Below are 12,301 nucleotides of genomic sequence, written 5' to 3'. Positions count from 1 at the left end.
AAGTAATGAAGAAGGAAAGCAGTTTGCAGTGAGGGAATGAAAAGTAAAACAAAAATGCAAACTAAGTTTTATAGTGGTTCGGTCATTGTGACCTACATCCACTTCCGATTCCTCTTCCATCGAGGCCACTAGCATCTATTAACGATCTTCCTTCAATGGGCGAAGACCAACTACTCTTACAACTCGATTCTCCTTTTGACAGATTCAGAAGAGAACCTTTACACCCCCACTATCTCCTCTCTTAAACTTCACCAACACTTAGATCTTGAGAGGAGTTTTCATAAGATTATAACAGTATTTTTTTTCCTTTTTTTCTCTCAATTTTTATGTAATCTGAGCAAGAGGGTTATTTATATGCCCCAAGTGGATTCAAACTTGGAGCTAAAAAGTATCTCATCCCTATTTTTTGGGCTACTAGCGGTACCATCGCCTATACTGGGTGGTACCACCACCTAGTACCACCACCTATGTTGGGTGGTACCACCGCTTGCACCACTAACACTAGGCGATACCACTACCCAGTCTAACGGTACCACTGTCTGATACAGTTTGGGAGACTATGTTTGGGTGGTACTACCGCCCAGACCATCGGTACCACCGCTTAACATTGGGCGATACCAACATCCAGTCTGACGATACTATTGCTAGTCATAGGTGTCCAGCAAGCTAATCACGTGAGTGATGGCACGTGTGACTTGATACAGAATCTTTTTGCTTATTATATTTTAGCATATATCATTTTATAACTATTGCATATATGCATATATATATTGTGATGTCCTTGGATTTATGCAATGGGAATCGGATCGTGATGAAATCACGAAAATGAGATCGATTCACCTTTAAACACATATCCTAAATAATCCCGGTCATAGGTTACTCGAGAGGGACATCGTGATAATCGGACAAACTAGTGTGCTGTATACCCGTACATATGATGGATGCAGCTGGTCTCATAGCTGCTCATGTAGGGACACTAGGGATACAGTATAAGTGCTCATTGGAGAATGAGTTCACTGATTGATCCGCTTACGGAATGCTGGATGGTTGATGATGCCTTATTGTCAAACAGCGATTCCGTAGTCCTGGTGGTATATCTGGTCCTTAGACTTAAGACACCAAGGATGTCCTGTATGAATACTCCACTCTTTGATACCAGACTTATAGGTTTGGCTATCTCAGATCTAGTACAGCTGGTCATTGGGAGTGGTAGTCGACCTTACGAGGGCTATTGAGTGTCGATAGAGGATCATCCACTCTCGGCGTCATGAGAGGAATATCCCATGTGTTCTTGCTTAGACAAATCCCTTGCTAGGGTCATTCGGGGTGAGAGAGAAAGAGTTCTCCGGGAGAATCCGATTAGAGCGAGACTCGAGTAGAAACTGTATGGGTCTGACAGCACCATGCTCAATATACGGTCTCTGGAATATTAGATGGATGAGAGACTATAGGTACATAATAATTGAGGATAGACAGGTCCAATGGATTGGATTCCCCTATATCGTTTGGGGACTACGGCGTAGTGGCCTAGTACGTCCGTAGTCGATGAGTCGAGTGAATTATTACATAGATAATAATTCACTGTGTTAGAAGGAGTTATGATAGATATGACTCATGGCCAGCTCGATATTGGGTCTAGAGGGTCACACACATGTGATAGGCATTACGATGAGTAGAGGTTCGGATATGAGATATCCGACGGAGCCCTTTTCTTATTGGATACAGATCCAATACCCACTAGGGGAGGATCCATTAGGGTTTGACAGGGGACCTCTATAAATAGGAGGGATTCAGAGCCTCATAGGCTAGAGCCTTTGCTTGCCTCTCATATTCTCCTTCCCCTCTCCACCTCAGAGCAGGCATAGAGTTTTGAGGAGCATCATCGCAGCCCTGCTGTGTGGATCACTATTAGAGAGGAGGACGCTTGACCTCATTCACCCTCTCCTAACGATCTGCAAGGAGACAGGGATATACGATCTCCCTAGGTAATACAATCTACTATATACGTAATTTTTCAGTTTCGTGGATTTTGCGCACCAATCTTCGCACGACGACGAACATCTCTTTGGAAATCGGGGATTTTGTTTTCTTGTTCTTTCGCTGCGCATGTGATGTCGCCCCCAAGATTTCCTAACAACTATCACCTGACATAGTCTTCGAGACTATGTCTCAGAGACTAAGCCCCTAGCGGTGCCACCACCTAGACTGACAATGCCACCGCCTGACTCACCTTTTGGGTCACTGAATGAGCCTTTTTCTTAGCCCAAAACAGTCCCACTTTGGGCCTAGTTGGCTCCTAATTGAGTTAGCCTAATTACATTCTAAACTGACTCAATTAGACTCTAAACTAACTCGATCTAGACATAATCAATTACAAGCGAATACTATGTTCTCCGACATGTCATTGGTTCATCTGGTGCTTCATCCGATCCTTCGGCGCATTGTCTTCTCCTTCGGTGTATTGCCCAATTGGTATATTGACTCTTATAACTTCCGATCTCCTTGGCGCAATGTTTGATCCTTTGGCCCGATGCCCGAATTCACGGCACGAAGCCTTCTGCTGACACGTTGATCGATCCTCCAGCCTGACGTCCAATCTTTTGACATGTTTGCTCCGGCCCAACGTCCGATTCCTCCTGCTTTAATCGATTTACCTTTTCTAACGAAGCTAGTCCTGCATCACTTAACACACATTAGATGACAATACATCAATTGATTTTATCATCAAAATCTGAGATTCAATAATCTCCCTCCTGTTTTATGATGACAACCAATTGATGATAAAGTTTAAACTAAACTCCCCCATCAATATATCGTATTGATAGAATCTTTAAATTTAAAAAATTATAAGTATTTCACCATTGCATGAATCATGAATATTAAAAGGCCCAATTAATCATATCATTGCATGCAACATAAACTCATGCATAATCAAAATATCCAAGTACATCATCCCATGCATGATTGTCATCACGACTTCTCTCCTTTTGTCATCAACAAAAAGGAGAAGTGCAACTATCAAGTTTTAGATATATGAAAGCTTAGCAATTTAGCAAATTTTTTATCACTTTAGAACATGTAAGCTAGTAAGTTCTTTCTTCTCTTTTGAGAAGTACAAGATAGCATATTTTTGCATCCTCTTGAAATATGTAATTTAACAAATATTGCTTCTCTTGAGATTTGCAAGATGACACTTCTTATTTCTTTTTTGAGATTAACAAGCTAGCAAGTTTTGTTTCTTCTTTGTTATTGTCAAATAGAAAGGAAGAATATAATGTCATAATTCTTTTCCCTTTACATTAATTTTCAAATCATGACAAAGATAAATAACAAGGATGAATTTATATCAATATTTCAATGATAAAAAATAAAAGATCAAGTCATGAATACCAAAAGACGATATATCATATTTGACAAATTTCTTCTTTTGTAAATAGAAGGAATAATAGGAAATGATCTTGATTTAAAAATAATACTCAAGTCATAGAAAATAAGAAATCAAGATCCTGATCCAAAAAATGTATAAGAAGAGTTTATGCATTTGGGAGATTTAAGTTTATCGTTCAAGCTAGCACTCTTTGGTTCTCTTTTGCAATATGAAAGCTAACAATTTCCTTCTTCTTTTACAATAATGATTCAATCATATCATGAGATATACAAATCATAAATACAAGAAAATTATACATAATAAAATTCAACTTATAAATATCAACAAGTCTAGTGTTATATCATGGTTAATTTGAATACATCCCCCCCCTTTTTTTGTGAATACCAATAAGAATCGTAAGAGGATAATTTATGAAAAATATTGATTCATAATAAATCTCAATTCATCAAGTGAAAGAATCAAGATTTGTTTGGATAAATCTCTTCTTTAGTGAAAGGAAAATTTTGATTCATAGAAAACTTTCAAGTTATAATCAAATAAATAATCATGATTCGTTTGGATGAATCTCTTCTTTTAAAAGAATGAATCATACGAGAATCAAGAAAAATATTTCATATAAAATACTTCTAAGTCATAAACAATGATAAATGATTCGATTGCATATATCATCTTATTATTAAAACGAATCATATGAAAAAAATCTAAAATCATCATCAAAATCACTTTTCAAATAATTTAATGAAAGCAACATAGATATATTCCTATAAGATTAAAAATAGCTCAAGTTTTTTTAGTTTCAAATTTTGTGATTGATTTCCTGCAAGCATGTCTTTGTCTTTTTATGTCAAATCAAAATATTCATCATTATTTAAACTTGAAAAATAAGATTTATCACAAAAAATCATCAAGATCAAAGTTATAACACATAATTCCAAAGCATAAGATTACGAATCATCATTACTTCAAATCCTCATGCATAATTAAATCATTAAGCATGGTACCAAAACTCTTAACATTTTCATTACGTCTCACATCATTATGCATCATCAAGCATGATTTCATTAAACATAAGGTATTTTCAATCAAAATTATTTTGTTTATTGTAGTAATACATTTTTCTTTTTAAGTGAATCTAACTTTTCATGCTTAGTGCTAGGAGTTAACATGCAATTGTCATGCTCAAATTTTAATAATTATTATTTCAAAATACTAGAAAAAGAAGCATGATATTTTTTTTTTACTAACTAATTTTTTTTTAAAAATAACTCATGAAAAACATCAAGTAATTTCAAATAAGATAAAGGAAATTTGTTTGTGTTGTCTACCTCATTGTCGAGAGTCATCAAAGCGAAGTTCGCCACTTCATCTTTATCAGTTTACTCCTCGTCTTCGGATGCACTTGTTTCATCCCAAGTCGCTTTGAATACTTTCTTCTTCTTTGGCAGCTTCTTCTTTTTAAGTTTATTTTTATTTTTTGATTCTTATTTTATAAATTTTTTAAACTTTGTTTTTAGGAGTTCAAGGACATCATCACTTGAGCCTTTGCTCGAATGGTCTTCTTTTGTTCGATGTGCAAAATCCTTTATGTTCTTTGAAAGGTTTTTCTCATGTTTATCAAGTTCATCATATGCCTTGTGCTAGTCTAGGTGCCCTACAAGCTAATCACGTAGTGATGACACATGTGACTTGACACGTAGTCTTTTTGTTTATTATTATTATTTGGCATTTTATCACTTTATATTGATTGTTGCTTGAATATATTGTGATGTCCATGGATCTATGCAATGGGAATTAGATCGTGATAAGATCACGATAATGAGACCGATTCACTTTTAAACATAGATCCTAAATAATTCCGATCATATGTTACTCGAGAGGGACATCGAGATTGTTGGGCTGACAGCCCATAGTGGGTTCAGCCAATGGTGGGGTTTATTAGCCCACACCCCTTTGACCTAACCCTAGATCAATATAAGGGGGGTGTGGTGGTTGCATTTTGGAGGTAGGTGGTTGCATTTTTGGGAGAAAAACTATAGCAATGTGGTGATCCTTGCAACAACAAAGAGGAGAAGAAAAAGGTAGAAAAACAAGAGAAGGAAAGGGAAGAAAACAAGGACAACGTAGAGAGACTGTTCTCAATCATCTAGCAGTGTTCTCATCTCAGGTTAGATCAAATCTACAGTAGACTCTTGTTGTGATTACTTGGGAAGGTTTTAGATATTGTGGATAGTGACGTGATCCTTGTATCCCAGTTATTCTCTTGTGATTGTTGCTAGGGTTTAGGGCAAAATATTGAGATTTGTATATTCATTATTCTCGTAGTGGATTATCTCTAGTTTGCCCCGTGGTTTTTACCCTTCACATTGGAAGGGTTTTCCACGTATATCTTGGTATTTTATTTGATTGTGATTTCATTTAATTTCGCTGCGTATTATGGTCTTGTAGTACTTATTCATATACAAAGGTTATTCCACTTTATATCCCCATCAACTAGTATCAGAGCAGGATTTTGGTGATTTAATTTTGTATTTGAATATGGAGGCCAGTAATGTTTCTCACATGATTAATTTGAATGGAAATAATTGGATGATATGGAAACCAAGAATGGAAGATCTCTTGTATTACAAAGATTTGTATGGACCTTTGCAGGGGGATAATGCAAAACCCACAACTATGACAGATGATGAGTGGAAGAGGTGAGATCGAAAAACAGTTGGGTTTATTCGACAGTGGCTTGATGATAGTGTCTTTCACCATGTTTCTACTGAAATTTCTGCATATTCTCTTTGGAAAAAGTTTGAAAGTCTCTATGAAAGAAAAACAACTAGCAACAAAGCTTTTTTGATCAGAAAACTTATGAACCTAAAATATAAAGAGGGTGCTTCTATTGTTGAGCATTTAAATGAAATGCAGAGTATTACTAACCAGTTATCCTTTATGAAAATGTCTCTTGATGATGAGTTGCAGGCATTGTTACTTCTCAGTTCATTGCTAGAAAGTTGAGAGACATTGGTGGTTTCCCTTAGTAATTCTGTGCTAGATGGTGTTGTCACTATGAGTCAAGTAACAAACAGTTTGTTGAATGAAAAGTTGAGAAGAAAGAGTTCAACAACATCTCAGAATGATTCATAGGCACTTATCTCAGAGAATAGAGGGAGGTCAAAGTCTAGAAGCAGTTCACGCATGGGTAGGAGTAAGTCAAGATTAAGAAAAGATATTATTTACTATAACTATGATGAGAAAGGACATTATAAGAACCAATGTAAACAACCTAAGAAGAGCAAGAAAAGGGGAAAAGAAGTAGAGTCTATAAAGTCAAAAGATAATATCACAACTATAGTGCAGGGTTGTGATTATTTGATTTTGTCTCCTTCTGATGATATTTTTTCTTATGTGTGTCAGGATCTTGAGTGAGTGATTGACACAGGTACTTCTTATCATGCTACACCATGGAGGGAGTTTTTTGCTACATACAGGTCTGAAAATTTTGGTGTTGTCAAGATGGGTAACTATGGCACAGCAAACATCATTGGCATGGGTGATATCCATTTAAAGACCAACCTTGCCTGCAAGTTGGTGCTTAAGGATGTGAGGCATATGGTTAACTTGAGGTTGAATTTAATTTCAGTTGGAAGGCTAGATGATGAAGACTATGATAGCAGATTTCAAAGAGGACAATGGAAGCTCAGAAAGGGTTCTCTTATTATAATTGTGGAAAGAAATGTCACACGTAGCAATGCTAAAATCCATCAGAATTCTATTGGCTATTGCAGCACACTATGATTATGAGATCTGGCAGATGGATGTGAAAACCACATTCCTCAACGGGAACCTCGAGGAGGAGGTGTATATGATGCAACCTGAGGGATTCGTGTCTAAGAACTGCCCAGATAAGGTGTGTAGGTTGCTTAGATCCATTTATGGACTAAAGCAAGCTTCCCGAAGTTGGAACATAAGATTTGATGAGGCAATCAGATCTTATGACTTCGTTAAGAACGAAGATGAGCCTTGTGTATACAGAAAGGTAAGTGGGAGCTCTATCACCTTTTTGGTGTTATATGTGGATGACATCCTCATCATTGGGAATGACGTAGGAATGCTATCCACGGTAAAGGCTTGGTTATCTAGACACTTCTCCATGAAGGACTTAGGGGAAGCATCCTATATCTTGGGGATTAGAATATATAGAGATAGATCTAAGAGGATGCTTGGCTTGTCCCAGTCCAGGTACATAGAAACCATTGTCAAAATGTTTGGCATTGAAAATTCTAAGAAAGGGTGAACATGGATATGATACCTTATGCCTCAACAATATGGTATATCATGTATGTCATGCTATGTACTAGGCCTGATATAGCGCATGCTCTGAGTGTCACGAGCAGGTATCAGGCGGATCCAGGCTTGGAGCACTGGAAAGCAGTAAAGTGTATCCTTAAGTACTTGAGAAGGACTAAGGATCTTTTACTAGTATATGGAGGTAATAGCCTTAAGGTTGAAGGCTTCGCTGACTCAAGTTTTCAGTCTGATGTCGATGATAGCAAGTCGAATTCAGGGTATGTGTACACCTTGAATGGAGGAGCAGTGTGCTGGAAGAGTTCCAAACAAAATACCACTACTGACTCGACCACAGAGGCGGAGTACATTGCTGCATTAGATGCAGCAAAGGAGGGAGTCTGGGTGAAGAAGTTCATCACAGATTTGGGAGTCGATACAGATAGCGACAAGTCGACTTCCTTATATTGCGACAACTATGGGGTGATTACTCAAATAAGGGAACCCGGGTCTCATTAGAAGTGTTCTGAGGAGGTTCCAGCTTATAAGAGAGATCGTAACCCGAGGAGATGTAGTAGTGGAAAGAGTTCCATCCGAAGATAACATTGCAGATCCACTGACAAAGCCGTTGTCTCAGATTGTCTTTGAGCATCACAGGAGTCTGATGGGGATCAGACACATAGGTGATTGGCTTTAGGTCAAGTGGGAAATTGCTAATCATAGGTGCCCAGCAAGCCAATCACGTGAGTGATGGCACGTGTGACTTGATACAGAATCTTTTTGCTTATTATATTTTGGCGTATATCACTTTATAACTATTGCATAAATGCATATATATATTGTGAAGTCCTTGGATTTGTGCAATGGGAATCGGATCGTGATGAGATCACGATAATGAGATCGATTCACCTTTAAACACATATCCTAAATAATCCCGGTCATAGGTTACTCGAGAGGGACATCGTGATAACCGGATAGACTGGTGTGCTGTATACCCGTCCATATAATGGATGCAGCTGGTCTCATAGCTGCTCGTGTAGGGACACTAGGGATACAGTAAAGGTGCTCATTGGAGAATGAGTTTACTGATTGATTCGCTTATGGAATGCTGGATGGTTGATGATGCCTTATTGTCAGACAGCGATTCCGTAGTCCTAGTGGTGTATCTGGTCCTTAGACTTGAGACACCAAGGATGTCCTGTATGAGTGCTCCACTCTTTGATACCAGACTTATAGGTTTGGCTGTCCCCAGATCTAGTACAGCCGGTCATTGGGAGTGGTAGTCGACCTTACGAGGGCTATTGAGTGTCAATAGAGGATCATCCACTCTCGGCATCATGAGAGGAATATCCTATGTGTTCTTGCTCAGACAAATCCCTGGCCAGGGTCATTCGGGTTGAGAGAGAAAGAGTTATCCGGGAGAATCCGATTAGAGCGAGACTCGAGTAGAAACCATATGGGTCTGACAGCACCATGCTCGATATACGGTTTCTGGGATATTAGATAGATGAGGGACTATAGGTACATGGTAACTGAGGACAGATAGGTCCAATGGATTGGATTCTCCTGTATCGTCTGGGGACTACGGCGTAGTGGCCTAGTACGTCCGTAGTCGATGAGTCAAGTGAATTATTACAGAGATAATAATTCACTCAGTCAGAAGGAGTTCTGACAGGTATGACTCACGGTCAGCTCGATATTGGGCCTAGAGGGTCACATACATATGGTAGGCATTGCGATGAGTAGAGGTTCGGATATGAGATATCTGACGGAGCCCTTGTCTTATTGGATGCAAATCCAATACCCAATAGGGAAGGACCCATTAGGGTTTGACATGGGATCTCTATAAATAGGAGGGATTCACAGCCTCATAGGCTAGAGTCTTTGCTTGCCTTTCCTATTCTCCTCTCCCTCTCCACCTCAGAGTAGGCCTGGAGTTTTGATCACCGCTAGAGAGGAGGACGCTTGACCTCCTTCACCCTCTCCTAAGGATCTGCAAGAAAACAGGGATATACGATCTCCCTAGGTAACACAATCTCTATACGCAGTTTTGTGTTTTGCGGATTTTTGCGCACCAATCTTCGCACGACGACGAACATCTTTTTGGGAATTGGGGATTTTGTTTTCTTGTTCTTCCGCTGCGCATATGATGTCGCCCCCAATGATTTCCCAACAATTGGGGCACATGAGCGAGAAGGGGCTACAAGCTCTTTCCAAGAGAGAGGTATTGTCAGACCTCAGAGGTATACATATGAACCCTTGTATTGATTGTTTGGCTGGTAAACAACATAGAGTTTCATTTGCTAATCCTGCTTTGTCTAGAAAAATACATGCCTTAGACCGTGTTTATACAGATGTATGTGGTCCTTTGAGGACAAAAACTCCTATTGGATTTGTTGATGTTCTTAGTATAAGTTGTGCACTTTATTTTATCATTTTTATAGATGATTTTTCTAGGAAAGTTTGTGTTAGGATCGGAGCGGCACTAAGAGGGGGGGGTGAATTAGTGCAGCGGCTTAAAATGTTGGTTTCGACAAATCTTTCGTACGATAAAAATCGGAATCGGAAGTGTTTAACTTGAAAGCATATTCGCAAAGTTGTGTCGTAAATGTAATGAGGAAATAAAGCAAATAAGAGGGTTTGCAGTAATGTAATGCAAACCAGAGATTACGCCGTTTTTAAAGTGGTTCGATCAAGTGACCTACATCCACTTGCGAGGCCCCTCTTCAATGAGGCTCCCACCTTCCACTAGCAAATCTCTTGAAAGAGAAGGGTAAATACCCCTCTTACAACTCTTTACAAGCGGTTCACTCTCTTACAAATTTTCAGCAAGAAAGAAGGAGGTGAACACTAGCAAAATGAAAACAAGATTAGCTAGGACTTTTCTAAGACCTTTCTCTCAAACACTTGCTGCTCAAAAAGTTGTTCTCTCAGTTGAGATTTGAGGGGTATTTATAGACCTCAAGAGGATTCAAATTTTGGGCTCCAAAATTTGAATTCTCTTTGGGTTCCCGAATGCTGGAGGTGCCACCGCCCAGCCAAGCGGTGCCACCGCCCAACGCTCGGGTGCTGGACGGTGCAACCGCCCAGCCAAGGAGGTGTCACCGCCTAGCCTAGGCAGTGCCACCGCCTAGGCCAAATCAGCTCACTGGTTGGGCTCCAAACTTGGCCCAAACCAGTCCGAACTCAGGCCCAATTGGCCCCTACTTGGGTTATAGGATTAACACCTAATTCTAACCCTAATTAACGTGCTAACTACGAATTTAAAGACATTTTCTAAGCTATTACAATGTTTGTAATTCAAGACTTCTTCCGGCGAGCTTCCGGCGAACTTCCGGCGGTCTTCCGATAAACTCTCGGAAACCATTCTACGGACTCCCGGCAAGCTCCTAGACTTCACGATTTGATCTTGGCGAGTTCCGATGAGCTTCTTCGGCAAGCTCCGATCTTTCTCGGCGAGCTCCGCGAACTTCCAACGAACCTTCCAGCGAGCTTCCGAAAAACCCTTCGGCAAGCTCCCTACTCATTCTCGGCTAGTTCCGGCAGCATTCCCGATGAACCTTCGGACTTCCATCGAACTCTCGAACTCCCAACGAATCCTTCGCGCTTGACTCTAGCACTTTGTTTCGCTTTATGTCTTCATCGTTATCGTAGTTAATCCTGCACACACAAACCAAAACTCTACTCCGATCTAGACAATTATTATAAAGCGAATTGACATTCTGTTGCTCGGCACGTCATTGGTTGGCGCTTCGTCCGATTCTTCGGCGCATCGTCCTCTCTTGCGGCTTGTTGCCCAATCGGCGGTTGACCTCCACAACGCTGATATCCTTGGCGCAATTTCGCTCTTGGCCCGATGCCCAACGTCCGAAGCCTTCTGCCATCCAATATCCTAACGTGATCTCCTCCGGCGCAACGTCAATTCCTCCTGCCTTAATTGTCTAATACTGATCGAGTAGACCTGCATCACTCAAAATACAGTTAAACATAAACATAATTATCAATTGGTTTCATCATCAAAATACGAGATTCAACAATCTCCCCCTTTTTGATGATGACAACCAATTGATGACGAAGTTAAACTTGACTCCCGGAGTTTAAACAAACTCCCCCTATCAATATGCCATATTGATAGAACCTTGAATTCAAACTGAAATCAAGTCATTGCAATATTCATCATGAATACTTGCAACACATCATCATGAACATATGCATAAAACTTATGCATCACATATCATGTCATCAACATACTTCTCCCCCTTTGTCATCAACAAAAAGGAGAAGTACCACAATCAAATGTTTGTTATATAGGTTCAACTTATTGCATGAAAAACATAATATCAAGTTTTATCATCATACAATCTAACGATTAAAGATGTGTAAGTTTAGCATGTTTGGTCTTCTTGAGATAGCTATTGATTGCTTCTCTTTAGACTATAAGCTAGCAATTTTTATGATATGCAAGTTTTACTACATACAAGCTAGCAAAAAAATTACGAAAGCAAATACAAGATAGCTTTCTTGTGTAAGCTCATGATTCTTGCTTCCTATTGCAATGTGCAAGTTGCAAGTTTTGCTTCTTTTGCAATGTGCAAGTTTTCAAATTTTGCATCTTGAGCGAGCAATATTTCTCCCCCTTTG

This window comes from Musa acuminata, chromosome BXJ2-2, assembly GCF_036884655.1.
Source record: "Musa acuminata AAA Group cultivar baxijiao chromosome BXJ2-2, Cavendish_Baxijiao_AAA, whole genome shotgun sequence".
Lineage (NCBI taxonomy): Eukaryota > Viridiplantae > Streptophyta > Magnoliopsida > Zingiberales > Musaceae > Musa > Musa acuminata.
Note: the sequence above shows the minus strand (reverse complement) of the source record.